We start from the raw sequence: 16720 nt of genomic DNA, 5'->3' as shown, positions 1-16720 counted from the left end.
CCCCAAATCTGATGCTGCGTTGCAGATTCCGGTAGTCGGCTGGCTACCCCAATTTGCACATTGAAAAACTGGAACCATTACCATTTTCAGTGGCTGAGTCAAATTCGGCAGTTTGGCTCATCCATGGGTTAATAACTCTACCTTTCCCTCTGTTTAAATTTGAGTCATGCATGAAACACTATGCCGTAGGCAGGTTTGAGCCTTTAGGTAGCGCTTTTCTGCATGAAGTTTGGAATCTCCCATTTACATGTAGGTGCTTGAGGGAAGGGAAAGAAGTGTATTTAAAAGGTGAAGACTGCACTTTCACGCCAGATCACTCTTTAGTCTGTAGAAATCTGCAATTGCATGGTTCTTGTAATTTTACAGCACCTAATCTTGCATGTGTTTTGAAAGGCACCCCAACCCGGCTATTACACCAACTTTCACGTTGCTTGCAAACGGTAGTTATTTGTTATTAAATAATGAATATTGCTGTGGTATGCTCGCTGGTATTCCGTATATCGTTACAGCTTTCCAACGTGTAGTTTGCCGTAAGAATGTCCTATTTCCTCCTCCACATGGGAGGCTCGATGTTTCCATCTGGCCTTCTTTCCCGACCATGAAAGCAGAGTTCAACAAGCTGATTCGAATAAGAGCTCTTTTGTCCCAGAAGGAAGTCGCCCTTACATCTGCGCGTGAAACATTCGTCCTTCACATTGCAAACACACGTACTGAGGTACATGCATTGTTAAATATAGATCTGCCCCTGCATTTCGGTGCTTTGATTCACAAAATCTTTAATGCCTCGTCAACCACGGGACTGGCACACTTTTTTAAAGTAGTTAGTTCTGGCCTTGTGACCTCGTTCCAAGCTATATTTGGGGTGATACCAGCATTTTTTCATTACATTTTTTCGTGTCTTCAACGTTTTTCCGTTAATTCTCACTTTGGGAGCGGGCGCACTGCTACTGATTTGTTTACTCCAAAATGGATGCAGATTCTGTGCCCCACGACGATCTGCCCCGGCTGCTCCAGCTTCGTAACCGGATGCTAGAATACTATGGATCGCTACCTCTGGCAACTCTGAGTGTGGCGTATGGTTTATCTTTCCGCTTTTCTTACTTTACTTGCGTGCAGCCTGTTTTCCATTGCCTGGGTTGTCGATTTGAATGGGCCCTGGATTTGTGTCTCTGCAACACGGTGTCTCCTGACCTGGATTTTCATCTACTTATGAGTCCCTTAGTCGCTCATGAAATAGATTGTTCTGGTTTTGGGATTATGGCCTGCGCAGAGGCTCATGGGGTCCTTGGCAATTGGAACATATGGACTATGGCCAATGACTTTCTGGCACGCAGTTTTCTCAAAGAAAGCCTGGGTTGTCCTCTGATGGTGCTAGAGGCTCCAGCTATTGAGGAACATGTATGTTCATTTCCGTTACTTAATTGGATGGCTGAAATGTTCATAGATGATAACGACTTCCTGTTGGAGGCGGTTGCGACAACTTATGTTTGAAATCACACCAGACTGTAAGGAATACGCCACCAACTTCTCAAACTGTATGGCGGCAGTGGCCACCTGGATGGACGATAATTGTCTACGCCTCAATGGAGAGAAGACTGAGGTATTGGTGGTGGGGAAGGAAACCTCTGTGTGGTCCGATGCATGGTGGCCCTGTGAACTGGGAAAACTTCCCAGCCCTGCAAAAGCGGTAAAAAACTTGGGGGTCATGCTAGATTCTGACCTTTCGGGCAAATCCCAAGTGAATAAAGCTACAGGAAAGTGCACTGGCATACTCAAAATTCTCCGAAAAATCATTGATTTGATCCCCATAGGAGCTAGAAAAACAATAGTCCATGCCTTAATAACGCCACATTTGGACTATGGAAACGCCCTCTTAATAGGCCTGAATCACAAAGGCCTACACCAGCTCCAATGTATTCAAAATACGGCTGCACGACTGGTATTAGGTCTCTCGAGAAAAACCTCCATTAAATCTGCCCTAATCAAGCTGCATTGGCTTCCTATCAAGGAGAGAATTATATTCAAAAGTCTCTGCTATGCCCACAGGATAGCCCATAACAAAGGCCCCATGTACCTTAGAAGTCTCCTGACTATACATCGTCCGATTAGAGACCTAAGATCATCAGGAACAATGCAATTCAAAATACCCCGCATTAAAAGAGCTAAAATGGGAGGTAAATCCTTCCGTTCCCTAGCTGCTAAACATTGGAACGATCTCCCCCTCCAATTGCGGATGGAACCGTCCGAAAGGATATTCAGGGCAAAACTCAAAACTCTTCTCTTCCCCAAATAATGAGCTGATATGATCCCCTCCCTGTTCTCTTCCTTGTTGGTTGATTTATAAGCAGTTAGCGCGGGGACACACAGTTTGTGCAGCCAGGAGCTTTATAAATGTTTTATTATTATTATTACGGTGCCTATACGCTGTTGGATTGAAGTGAGATTTTTTCTGCTTCATAGACACGTACTGGACTCGTGATTTTTTTTCACTGAAGTATAAATGCTTTTTACCTATTTACAAATTTTTGAGGTCTGATACACACCAAGGACGCCTGTGGATGTTTTCATTGACTTAGTTACTATTTAATTCGGATTGTTACTCCCAATTATCAGGTTTGGCAAAGTTTCTGAACTTGAATTTGTCTCATTCGAACTTGAACTCTGCATTCTATGCATCTTGCCCCCTTTATTGTGTCTTCTCCGATCAAGGGAGGGTGTAGTGTGGTCTAAGGCCTGCTTTGCAGGCATGTTATGTTAGCATGGCTTATTAAAAGTATAAACGCCATTTTACCTTTTGCTGCTTTTGTACAGAACACAGCATATAGCGGTTTTTGTAAGTTAGGCTTCGTGAAGGTCTACACATGAGAAAAGGTTTGTTTTCGACATCTCTAGACTTACATTGTGCCCCTAGTCTGCACAGTCAGTGCTGAAGCCGTCAAGGTTATCATAACATGGTAGCTGTTGTTCGACATGATCGAGTAGCGCTTTTTAGACACAACAATTTGGCAGCTGTGAGCCAACTGAGATTCTGGTGCCCTTATTATTGCATAGTTGCCATGATTTCACACACTTGGAAGATTTTCCGTTTCCAGGGATGCAGAGAGCTTTCGCTGGTCCTGATGTGATTTACTCATACTGAGCGGAAAGGTAATGTGGCAGAGATGTGGAATTCCTATAGACCGACTCTGGGACATATTGTTTGGGGTCAAGGGCAACAAGTTTTCAAGTGTATTTTGTCCTTGGGAGAAGTAGGCCCAAACCCCCTACAGCACAAACCCTTTGGCTGCCAGTTTACAGTATCACTTTATGGATCAGATAAGGGCAATGTCTGTAGTTAAGGTAATATTTGTGTACATGTGTTAAATGCTGTTCAAGCTTGTATTTATGGTTCATTAATGCAAAGCCTTTATTATTAGGGTGAGCACTAAAAGTAAACGCTGTAAGCTCGGCCTGCACTACTGACGGTGGTTTCAGTATAAATGTGTATACACGTTTTCAAAGTTTAGTAATATGAGGCTATGTATAATGCTCCCAGAATGCTCTCGGACTATATGCAAATATTTGCCGAAGCTTCAAAGAAAGAGTGAGGATTTTTGCTTTGAAAATAAAATGTTTAAAAAAAAAATGCAAGTAGAAAAAAAACATTTTGCTACTGTAAGATTTTAGGTACCATATCTTTGCAGCATCATTTAGCAATATGTTGATGTATGCTTGTATTTCCCAAAAAATATTCATAATGGAAAATCAGTGTAACCAGTTTAAATACGATTACCGGAAACAAAAAAAAACAAGCATTGGCAAAGCCAGTAGTCTGAAATTGGTGGTCAGCCTTTTGGTTTTGTCAATGCCTGACTTGTTCGGGCATGGTTTTTATAAAACCGTATCCGTTTGGGAGCTGCTGGGCCCTCACCATTCTAACAAGCATTGGCAAAAGCAAAAAAAATTTGGTCTCAAAAAGCACACATTGCCACAGCAGTTCCGGGCACTGAACAAAACTACTTTCTGTGCCAATATGCTCCTCGTCAAAGAGAAGAATACTGTCACTGACAGTGAAGCCATCTGATAGACGGAGAGAAAAAGAGAGCGATAGAGAGACAGAATTTTATTAAACACAATAGGTCATGGTTAACGCCAGGCCTAATTAGAAGCCCAATTATTAACAAAAGTCTCAAAAGTGCATCCATGGTATATATCCTTGCATTAAGTGCATATATACAGTTTCCATGAATTCACAAGAATTTACAGAAGTAGGCCAAGAAATAGTACTCCTAGAAGTTATTTGTGAACTGCATTTTAGCATGAGCACATGTGCATGTGTAGATTGGCTCATGTGAAAATCTTAATGTTTCAAGTTCCCTTTTCCTCTAACCACTTTTTTCCCAACCCTGGAAGAAGTTTAACGTCTCCAACTGTCAGGAGTAAATTTCCAACCTTTTTCAGTACGGGAAAAGATTAGAAAAGAGTTGGTGCAAATCCAACACGCACTTTAGTAGGTTTGCACAGACTCAAAAGGGCATTCCAACCCTTGAACTATTTCTTACCAATACCTTCAGCCCAGTATGTAGACCTGCAGAAACGTGGCCGCATAAGGGAATTGCTAGTATGCAACCCTACTATGGTACGAGCCCTGGCATAACTGGAGAGGTTATATCAGAACTCTTATATAATGAGATTGCTGCCGTAATTTGTCGCCGCATTACATGACACAAAAGGGACAAGTGGATTTTGTTACAGGGCAAGTAGATTTATGAAGCAACCTGCCCCATGGACAAGTAGATATTTTATTAAATTCCACAACCCTGTAATGGGGTTCCCCAAACAAGAATAAGAGACCTTCTTTAGTTTATAAATAATAGTTCCTATATAGGGAGGGTGTTAAAACTAGGCGCTAGAATACCTGTTTTCACCATCAATGAAATATGATTTCTCCTTTTATATTTTATGGAATTGTAACAATGCTGACCATATTATTTCTAATCATATGTCAGCTTATGTTGGCTAAGATACTGCATCTGAGAGCACGTTGCTAAAATAAATATTTTAACCTTACGCATGTCTCTTTACTCCTGTTGTGGACTGGTATGAAAGTATAACAAAAGAGTGTTCTCATTTCCCACCATTTCTGAGTTTGTCCTAAGTCGCATGTTCTAGGTTGTCTAATCATTAGTTGCTTTGCTATAGGACGAAGAACTAATGTTACACTGATGCTAGCTGGTTGGGGTTTTCTAGGTACTGAGATGAGTTTCTGGTACACCACAATTCACTGATGTCCTTGGTCTCTGTGCACAGGTCCGTGTAGAAGCAGGATCCTTGCAACAGTTGCTGGCCTCAGATGGCTTGGTATGTCACGAAATGGAAGGGGATTGGCCATGTCTTACACCACCCTACTTGGGTGGGATGAGTGCAAACCAATTCTTACTTCTCAGTTTCAGTCCTGTTAACAAGGTGGGTCCACCTCACAATTGATTGACTGTGACTGTGACGAGGACAACGGACTAAGAATAATGCGTGTTTACTACCAGTATCTATGCCTGCATTAGGTAATGCACTATTACACCTCACAAACAATATGTACTAAATATTTTTCTTAAGTTCAGCTAGAACCAGACTTTATGTTGGAATGTTTTAGCCTGAGTCATGATCTTTAATCTGAGTTTGAGATAGTCGATTTATTTTCCAAAAGCGCAAAATATTGTGGCAAGTTTGTGGAGAACGTGGCATTTCTGTGAATGAGTTTTACCATAAGGGAGAAAAGGGACTAATCATACATTTAGACTGAAGAACAGGTCTAGCAAATTGACCGCTTAATGTATCTCACTAACTCTAACACTGCAACAACAAAAAGTAATACTATGAAGAAAGTGGGGCAAAAGAACAAAATGATTTCTGCCGCACTACAGAGAAAAAAAGCTTGCAACACGAAACCTTTTTTTAGGTCTCGGCTAGGCAGCGCGCATACGCTGTCTCTCTGAGCCATCAAGTAATCTAGATGTTGGGTGAAACTCCGCCTATTGCAGGGTAATATCTACTGCTGCTCGCCATTTGTCTAAGGTTGGCATACCTCTTGTTAGCTGAGATTTTACTGGCTGTTGATCCTACACTGACTTCCGTTTAGTCTGGAAGCAGCAGCGCCTAACTACTGTTTTTGTCCGCTTTTGTGTTTGATGTGTTTCATGGGAACTTCATTTTACATTTTTTGCAGCCCAGCATGCAGAGTTGCAGCTAATGGTCTCGCTTTCTGGCAATACAGCCGGGCAACTCCCACCCCCCCCACTTGAGGCTTGTAGGAGTCCGTATTGTCACCTCGTGCCGGGTGGGGTACCGGCCTCAGCAGACTGTAAACTGCATCACCAAGTCATGCAGAGAGCAGCCTTTGGGTGTTTAAAACTGTCAGTCTTACTAGGGGCATCCTCTTTATTTATGTAAGTGGTGGGGGTTATGCATTGCCCTTACAGAAAGCCTGTGTAACCGGCCCGATCCTCACGAACTCTGCAGAAAGCCTATTCTAACTCATTCAATGTGACACGCATTCCCCTGCTTTTTTTAATTAGCCTGTCAAAACTGAGCTTGAACGTTACCACCGGCCCGTCACTACATGCATTAAACCTCGTGTGCGGTTATTTACATGTCAGATGGCTGAGAATGAGAGATTTAATAAAATCAGAAACATAGCGGCAGTCATATTTGGTTGAGTGTTGCTGCTTTATTCTCTACTCTGCCCCCAAACGTTTTGTAAATTAGCTGCAGACGTTCAACGCAGTTTGTGCTGGCGGGTGAAAAAAAAAATCAATCCTGCATAGCTTTTTTCTTTTTATAATGAAGGGTTTATTATGTGCCAAAAAGGAACACAAAGTCCATAAAATATGATTTGTATTTAATTAGCAGTAACGTTTAAATGAAGAGAACACAAGAGAACGAGAAAAATTCATGAAATAACAAGTAAGAGTAAGTATTGTATATCTAATAAAGAACTAAGTTATAATGGCGAGCAAATCTTTTTTCTTCAAATATTGAAACATCAGCAATCGATATATCTACTGCCCAGGCACTTCAAGGGAAAAATTGGTGTGTTGCAACATGTCCGCTTCGCTGTACTAATCGGAGTCTACAGAAACCCAGTCTACTCTCTATGTTGACCAGAAGCACCATTTTCATTTTTTTCCAACCCGTACTGGAAGTTCTGTTTGCATCTGTTATATTAAGGAAGTAGAAAACGTCTGTTCAGTTCACCAGTTCACACGGGGCGAGGTGTGCAGCTGTAGTGGTTGAGGTGGGGTTGACACCTATGGAATGCAAGCACAGGAGTCACCGCGATGGTAATGCAAACATATACGAACGTAGTTATTCTTAGTAGTCCGGTGGGTTTAAAAATGTCATTTGCCATCAATCAAATTATTTGTAAAGCGTGCTACTTACCCGTGAGGGTTTCAAGGCGCTGAGGTGAGGGGGGTAGCTGCTACTGTTCGAATAGCATGGTCTTGAGGTGTCTCCTGAAGGTCAATAGGTCCTGTGTCTGCCGTAGGTGGAGGGGGAGGGTGTTCCATGTCTTGGCAGCGAGGTGGGAGAAGGATCTACCGCCGGTGGTTGCTCTTCGGAACAGTTTTACGAGTGGCTACTTTGTTTTTGCAAATTATTATATGTAGAAAATCAGTCTCATCATGTCACAATGGTTTCATGTAGTTCTATGGTGACCAGCCGTTCAAAACTAAAGCACAAGCAACGCCAATCAGTTTGGCTTAAGATGTAAATAAAAATACAAACCTCGTCTGGCAGTTCTTTCTAAATCACGCGATAGTCGCAGCCCAGAACACAATCTGCATTCATTCCTAGCGAGCCCTTTTAGGCCTTTGCTAAAGAACTGGTCTTTGAGAGGTGCAGAGCGTGTCAGGGAGTGTGTGACTGTTAAGTCAGTGTGGGAGTTCGTAACACATGACTGCTAGTATGTGATGAGCGTAAGAATGAAAAATTGTCTAGCATTCGCGACAAAGAATTTTCAATTCTATTAAGGACAGGGAGGCGAGGATTATGCTTCTCTTATCTTTACTGACCAAAATAGCAGCCAATAACAAACTTTAAACTTGCATGACCCCGGAAGGACAACCCCCTCCATCAGTCTGCACCAATCACTATCCATACAATAACAGTCCATGTCAAACCGGAACCTTCCTCTTTCTTTGCGATGTCCTCCGCAGTCCAACCAAGACTGTAGCCCAACGTGGCAACTATCGCATTCTCTTGTCCGAAGGGGAAGACTGCTCCACAGCTGAGACCCAGCTCAGTCCGCAGGAATCGTACTCAGGTCTGTTTGTGCTGATCACCTGAAACGAAAAAAATGTCGTAATGGCTATTCCAACAACAAGGAATACAACAAGCCATAACATCATTCGGGTGGGAAAATACATCACATCTTCAAATCGACATATCAAGTACATCACTGGCAACTCGGGTGGGATAATCCTCGCCTCCGTGTCCTTAATAGAATTGAAAATTCTTTGTCGCGAATGCTAGACAATTTTTCATTCTATGTCAGTCCACGGAGGCTCTGATTATGCTAGTTTAAAGTTTCTCCACCACCACCGAGGCCACATCCACAATAGGTTTATGATAAAACGTTTTAAAAGTAGATTTAGAGGACCAATCAGCCGCAGTCATGATGTCCTGAAGCCGAGAACCGGCACCAAAGGATTTTGAGGCCATAGCCCCCCTTACAGAATGAGCTCCGAATTTGGAGGAATCAATACCCGCCAGACTCAACAACCAGGAAACTCACCTGGCCAGAGTAGCATTGGCGACTGGGCGGAAAGGTCTCTGTAGAGAAATCAATAATTGACCAAAATCGCTCCTAAACTCTCTAGTACAATCCTCATAAACTTTCAGACATTTAACTACACACAATTTGCTGTGGTGAGGAAAAGCAGGATAAGAAATACATTTTGAATGTGTTTTAGTACGTTTTGAAATGGTAAAGGAAACTCCCGTGGGAGTAAATACTCTACCTGCCAAGCCCAGTGCTCGAATGTCCGAGACTCTTCTACAGGAAATCAAGCATAGCAACATCGTAAGCTTCGCTGAGAGCTGTTTCCTAGACAGACCCTCATTCGCCGGCCACGCCGCTAAAAAACGCATGATAACAGAAACATCCCAAAGCTCCGTATACTTAGGTTGAGGAGGGTTCACCAGCCGGATCCCCCTGACAACCTTACACACCAATGGATGTTCCCCGACCGGTCTACCATCCACGTGTGGATGTCCCGCCGAAATAGCTGATCGGAAAGTATTCACCGATCTGTATGCCAACCCTGACCGAGCCAAATCTGACAAGAAATTCGCAATCATAGAGACATGAGATCCCACCGGATCTCCTTGTCGCTCGTAACACCAACCAACCCGGCGTCTCCAAGCGGACTCATAGCGCTTGTGGGTGGAAGGCGCCCACGCCTGTGACAAGAAAAAGAGAGTGTCCTGAGAAACTCCTGGCACTTGCCAGCGTCTCCTGAAAGTCTCCACGCCATGAGAGACAACTGCTCCAGAAGGACCAGCAGATGTTGAAGGCCCACCGGGTCCGTCAGAAGGTCTGGAAACGATGAGATTCGCACCGGAGGTGCGCATGCAAGACTCATCGCGACCGGAAACCACGCCTGGGTTTTCCAACATGGGGAGATCAAAATCACCTCTGCCTTCTGCCTCCGAATCTGAGCTAGAACCCTCGGAATCATGATAAACGGGGGAAAGGCATAAAGAATGCCCATCGTCCATGACTGAAGAAAGGCGTCCGAGCTGATCGCCAACGGATCCGGGCGCCAACTGAAAAAATGGGGCAACTGTCTGTTGAGTCGTGAGGCAAACAGATCTATCACACACGGACCCCACAAGTGGTCCAAAGCCTTGAAAATCCTGGGATGCAGCATCCAATTGCTGGCATCCCTCAAATATCGTGAGTTCCAATCCGCTGTCACGTTGACAGAGCTCGGAATGTACTCCGCCGTCACCGATATCTGATGGTCCAGGCAATAGTGACAAAAGTCCTTGGCTATCTCCGCTAGGAGACGAGACCTGGTGCCCCCGAGGCGATTTATGTATCGTACCGCGGACACATTGTCCATGCGTAGGAGAATACAACACGAAATCTTTTGAGGGGATAGCGTCCGCACTGCAAATGAACCCGCCAGGAGTTCCAGACAATTGATGTGGAGATTCAATTCTTCGCGGGACCAACAGCCCCCGGTCTCCACCGATCCGCAACGGGCTCCCCAGCCCCAGCGGCTCGCATCCGACTCTATCACAACTTCTGGGGTGGCAGCAAAGATGGCTCTGCCGTTCCAGGCTTCCAAATGCTCCAACCACCAGTTCATCTCTGTGCGCGCGTCCGTCGATAACAAAACCTGTTGGGCGTAAGTCACACCCCTGCGAAGATGCAAGGCCTTCAATCGTTGCATCGCTCTGTAGTGCAAGGGACCCGGAAAGATCGCTTGGATGGACGAGGCCAAAAGTCCCACCAGGCGAGCCAAGGTCCTCAAGGAAATTGTCGGAGAGACAAGTGCTTTCCTCAACTCCTTCTTGATTGCCATCCTCTTCTTGAGTGGGAGGAGCAACTGGGCCTTCACAGAGTCGACCTGTAATCCCAGGAATTCCATAACCTGTGAAGGTGTCAGAATGGACGTCTGCAAGTTCAACAGGAAGCCCAGGTCCTGAAGGAGGCAAACCGTCCATGATAAATGGAGTGAGACAATCTCTGGAGAGCATCCCAGGATCAGGATGTCGTCTAGGTAAATGATCATCCGTACGCCCCTCTCCCTCAAGCATTGAACTATTGGTTTCATCAGCTTGGTGAAACACCAGGGAGCGGACGATAGGCCAAAGGGCATGGCGGCAAACTCGAACCACTTGTTGCGCCACTGAAATTGAAGAAACCGTCGATGCGGTGGAAAAATGGGTACCGCCAGGTAAGCGTCTTTCAAATCCAGACGTACCATCCAATCTTGTTCTAACAGAATGTCTCGCAGGAGGTGTATGCCTTCCATTTTGAAGTGTCGATACACCACCCATGCGTTGAAATCCCTGAGGTTTAAAACTAATCGAAAGCCCTGGTCCTTCTTTGGGACTACGAAGACTGTGCTCACAAAGCCGTGAGCGTGTGGCAAAGTTTCCACTATTGCTCCCTTTCTGAGCAAAGCCAGCACCTCTGTGTCTATGACACTCTGTTCTTGTAGGGAAAAATGTAGTGGCGCGGGCGCTTGACGCTGCGCGGGGGAGGCATAAAACTCTATTTGATACCCTTGGACGGATTGTAACACCCAGGGATCTGTTGTTAGCTCCCGCCACCTGTGAACAAACAAGGCCAACCTGCCTCCCACCTTGTGTTCTGATGCACAAAGAATTCGTACCTGAATAGGAGTTGTCTCCTGAGTTATTTTGCTGTCCTCTGTAATTTCCTTTCTGTCCTCTGCCACGACCTCCTCCCCGATTACGGGAGGGGTAGAAGTTGGGGCGTTGGTAGCCTCTGCCTCTCTGCTCACCTCCACGTGAGGTCTGATTGAAACCTCGGCCGGACCCTCGACCTCGCTGGCGTCCGGCCCTGTCAAAAACACCGGTGTGAAGCACCCTCTTTATCGTGGATTGCGCCTTGTCAAGCGCGGAAAAAGTGGCGACGTACTTGCCCATTTCTTTAACAAACTTGTCCCCGAAGAGCATGCCGTTAGCCATAGAACCAGGTTCGTTGGTGGCCATCTCCGCTAATTGGGAATCGATGCGCATAAGAAAAGAGCGTCTCCGCTCCGTAGACAACGCCACATTCGCGTTCCCCAGAAAGCACATAGCGCGCTGGGCCTATTCCATGACATCAGACGTGTCCACAGGCACGCCTTGTTCTTTGGCCTTGACTGCAGCCTCCAGAATCTTAGTAAGGGGTCCAGAGACGTCCAGTAATTTGTCCTGGCACCCCCGCCACGCCCTATCCAGTCCTTTTTTAGGGTCTTTAGAAAGTTTCCTCATAAACCCAGTGATGGTGGGGTCAAGGTCCGGAGTATCCGCCACCTTCCCCAGCACCGAAGGTCTGGGGCATTCTGATCTCAGAGTGGCTCGAACCCCACTCTCAAAGCCTTGACGCAAGTTATTGGTGACATAATGCGCAACTTCGGCACAGGGCACCCATTCCGTGGATCTAGGGTGAACTATATTATTGGGATCAAATAGAAGGTTCCTAGGGACCTGACTATCGTCTGCCTTGTAAGCCGTGTGCTTAGTTTTCTTAAACTTCTTTCTAGGAGCTATAGAATCCACCTCCGAGTCCGAAGTACCAGGTGGCGTCGAGGAGGAGTCCCCCGAGGTCTGAAAAGCCATAGAGCCATGGTCCCTCATCACTGATTTGGCCATCTCCGCTATCTTATGGGCCTGGGGTTGATCTGAAGTATCCCCCTTACGTGAGGACTTAAACCTCCTCTTGCCCGATGTATGATGGGACTTTGTAAAAGGTTTTAACGCCTTAATCAGGGCCTTACTGACAGAGCTCTGGTCGTGGGTAGCCAGAGCCTCACCTAAATTCTCCTCCAGTTGTTCTTCCTCAGGCTCATATTGTTCATACTCATTAAATTCGACCCACTGGTCGCCCTCCTCTGCGTAATACGCCATATCCAAGTGAAAAAGGAGGTGAGGAGGAGATTAAAAGGGGGGGGGGAGTAGCCCAGGGGTGTCGCCTCTACACACACACCAAGCAACCCCAGTTGCCAACACACACCACAGAGGCAGGCTGATACTCAGTGGAAGGAGACCCCTTGCACACTTAAAAGGCTCCCCTCGAGCAAAGCTCTACTCCGGACACACTCCGGTCAGCGTTACAATGAGGCCAGGGATGGATGCAGTCAGTAACGCGCCAAACGCGAGGAGCCGGTAAACTCAAACGGAACTCGGCTCCTCGCGCATGCGCGGTAAACAGGGGGCACACACTCGACTGCTCCCTGTGCGCGGCGAAGATGCGTCTGCTTCCTCCTGCTCCACCGCCCCCTAACGCGCTCAGGCACACAGCAGGACGGCGGACCGAGAGTGAAACCCGACGCTGGAACGCTCGCAAGCCGCAAGTACAAAAAGCGCAGTCGCGCTACAACCAGGCGCGCACTCGCGCATACACTTTACCTGAAATTGCAATAACACACACCATAAACCCTCATTCATACACAAATAAGGGAAAGGCACTTAACTCGCTGCTGCAGCAGCAAAGAAAGAGGAAGGTTCCGGTTTGACATGGACTGTTATTGTATGGACTGGATAGTGATTGGTGCAGACTGATGGAGGGGGTTGTCCTTCCGGGGTCATGCAAGTTTAAAGTTTGTTATTGGCTGCTGTTTTGGTCAGTAAAGATAAGGGAAGCATAATCAGAGCCTCCGTGGACTGACATAGAATCTCACTGTGTGGAAGCTAGTCTGTAAGGTGGCTGAGAGTGCTTTTGTTTAGGGTCTTTTGCTTTTGCATCGTAAAAGCTTCAACAGTTTATCTCATATTTTCATTAAAACAATGACTGAAGGGAGAGGGAGTACTAATTTAATAATGGACTGTTTTTACTCCCGATATTGCGATGAAAAAAATCATTCCTAAGAGTTCTTTTCTCTGCTGCTTAGCCTAGAATTTTCTTTTCCTGAGGCTGTTCAAAGACTAGGGGCATTCATGACGCAGGCTATACATTTATTTACTTTCAAGATCAATTGACAATTGACCCACCAACTCCAAATTTGTATCACTGATCCCTAAGTCGTCTCTGCAGCCGATTGTATTTATTGGTGTAGCCAAGCAGCAGCTTCCACAATAAACCAGCCTCAAGCGGTTTGCATGCACCTTCCTGTTATGACAGAAATCACCATTCAATGATGTTATTAAGTCTTTAGTGACAATTAATGCAGAAAGTTTGTTAGGCAAAAACTGCCTGCGTCTCACACACTTACATATAGTGCATCACTCCATTTCTCTCTTAAACGTATTCACTCAATTTATAACCTGCTTATCTCTCCTCAATCTAACTCACATTCATAAAACCATCATTATTAAACTATCTATACCACATCCATCTTTCGCTAACACAGTTTTTCTGAATGTACCTATCTCATTCTCTCTCCCACTTTTAACTATTTATCTTCACATTACCCCTATGTTAGTTCTTAAAATAGCTCTACCTAGTTCTATACTTCACATCTTATCACTCGCTATATCGCTCCTTTTGACTCTCTGAATTGCTTTCTAGGCAGCTGAGCTACAGTTGTTTTTATTTGTTAGAATAATTCCAGCAGTAACATAAGTAATAAAAGAAGAATACATGAAGGAAGGAGAGGGTGCAGTACCAAAGGCTGTTAATTTGTGTCCATGTGGAGTTGTAAAGTGACCTCTAAGCCACATAAGGTACTGCATCACTAATGCAATTATAAAACAAAGATTGCAGCCGAGCATACGTTTCCATTTGTTTTTCTTTTATGATTTTGCTACTGTTGGGATATTATTTGAAGAAAAAAACAAATCTAACAAGCAACAACATTTGTAATGGCCATGGCTCAAACTCGCACAAATGCGAGACCTAGTGCATTGGTAATGCTTGTTCTACTTTGTTGTCTCTGAGACACATTAAAAAACAAAACTTCGAAATGTGATCCCTACTAAGAACTTTAAGCAAAAACAAACACGCCAGCATACAATCACACAATAATACAGTATTGCATGTCTTATATGCCGGCGACACAAAAACCGTGCCTCAAACATTACATACACAATTATCAATGTCTCCACTTCTGACAGCAACTTCATCTCAAAAACAAGATGCCTCACCCTGCTACAGCTGACTGCTCACTAGCTCAGCAATTGGTGCGCGATATCGTCAAACTCCGTTACTTCTTTACTGTATTGGACAAACTGAGCTGTCAGTCAAACGCGGCAAGACCCATGAGGTTGGGCTCGGTTGTGAGCAATTATTCCAAAATAAGAAGCACGTCAAACTAAACGACGTCTTGTCATTGGATAGTTCTGCCGCTAATTCTTGAAAGAAGATAATCGAATGGCTAGAGGAAAAGCCTTTCAAATAATCAGATCCGCCCTTGTGAGTTAACTGCGCCGGGGTCATCCCAGTCCTCCGCCTAAATTCTCTGTATGAAAAGACATCATCAGGAAGGCGTGGGATGGGGCGGGACCTATGAGATGGAGCCTATCATAAGACTTTGTCGTCATGTATTTGGTGAGAGCCCCACCCTGCGTTTCCTATTCGCGCTAGCAGGCTAGGTTTTGCTCGTCTGCTTTTACTTTCTACGCGTTTCTATTTTCTGATTTATTTATTTATTTCTGTTAACTCGGGTGACCCTATCGTCAGGAAAGGCACTGATAGATTTGCAGCACCGCCAATAACAGAGGAGCTTCGTGTAAAGACGTGTTAAACTAACGACCAATAGCAGTGGCGGTGGGTTAAATCTGGTGGGTAACTCGCCCAGTAGGAATGGGTCTGATGACGGTTACGAGAGAACTCCATGAGGTGTGACAGGAAAGGGAGGGTGCAAGAAGACAAGAAAGCGTCTGGGGAGTCTCCAGCGTCGCCATGTCCATCCCTCAGCCCAAGGGAAATAGTGACGCAGCATTATATTTTGTACGAGCTCTGGTTACTCAACTGAACTTAAGCTGTGGGGCGTATACATACGTATAACATATTGTTATTTTAACATGCTTTAGCGGTATAAAGATTTGACTTCTGGTTTTCGCATTTTTTGTAATTGATTTAGGCAGCAATGAAGAAAGGCATTACATCTGTCCAAAAGCTATTTTTAATTACGCCAAGAATTGGAATTCGCCGTAATGTTATATTATAATAAGGGTTTCTTGTATATTAGCTAAAAAAAACTTGTTTTCAAGCGGATACAACAGGCATGATGTAGCTGTGAACATAAACTCGAGTCGACCCTCATTTCACTCACAGGTGTAGAGTATTTATCACTGTGTCTTAATGCTGGAATTAGAAAAACTTAACTCTGGTAGCCAATAAATTGGGGATCAAGTTGGGCAACAAAAAGGAGGTAGTCATGAAAACCAGTCTGACAGTCAACTTGTGCATTTATGTTTTAAAAACTTGGTCACAAAAAAATAAGCCCCAAGGAGAAAAGTAACATATTATCTGTTCTGGCTTTATTGGTGGTAAAGTCCGCATTTTAAAATATTCTATGTGGTTAAAGCTCTAGTGTGCCCAGTAAATCTCAGAATAATAATAGTAAGATAACCAGCCTAACAAGCGCCACGCATCGCAAGTTACAATAACACATTTTAATGCCTTCTACTGCATCACCGCACTGGCATTAAATGTTACGCATTAATGCCCTTAATTCGTCATGGTGCTGCAGCTCTTGTATCCATGCAGCTTTAGCACCTAACAGCTCTGCTGTATGTGCAGCCGATAGCCAGAGTGTGAGCAGGGTTGAAGAGGGGACTGTGGTTGTCATGGATACAATCAATGAAAAATTGTCTAGCTAACGTGACAAAGAATTTTCAATTCTATTAAGGACACGGAGGCGAGAATTATGCTTCTCAATCTTTACTGAAAATTACAGCAGCAAAGAGTTAAACTTTAAACAAGCATATCCCGGTAGTACAACCCCCTCCAGGTCTGCACCAATAGTAACAAAACAGTAAGCATAAATGTTCGAAATGACGTAATCACTTCCTCTTTCTTTGCAAAGTCCATAAACAGAATCAGGACCGCAGTCAACTC

At 44.7% G+C, this 16720-nt stretch overlaps 1 long non-coding RNA gene across 4 annotated transcripts in view; it reads right to left on the bottom strand.

Moving 5' to 3' along the window:
* Positions 1–15121, bottom strand: part of LOC144772429 (uncharacterized) — a 1363881-nt gene extending 1348760 nt beyond the window's left edge. For 3 of the 4 annotated variants that reach the window (XR_013599737.1, XR_013599738.1, XR_013599740.1), the window contains exon 1: positions 14803–15121. This is a non-coding gene — a long non-coding RNA (uncharacterized LOC144772429). Of the gene's footprint in view, positions 1–6829; positions 7284–7416; positions 8319–14802 lie in introns of those variants that run through there. The other variant, XR_013599739.1, reaches the window with a different exon arrangement.
* Between the last annotated feature and the right edge of the window lie 1599 nt (positions 15122–16720).

This window comes from Lissotriton helveticus, chromosome 8, assembly GCF_964261635.1.
Source record: "Lissotriton helveticus chromosome 8, aLisHel1.1, whole genome shotgun sequence".
NCBI lineage: Eukaryota > Metazoa > Chordata > Amphibia > Caudata > Salamandridae > Lissotriton > Lissotriton helveticus.
The sequence above is the reverse complement of the archived record's forward strand: the minus strand, read 5'-3'. Positions and strand labels throughout refer to the sequence as shown.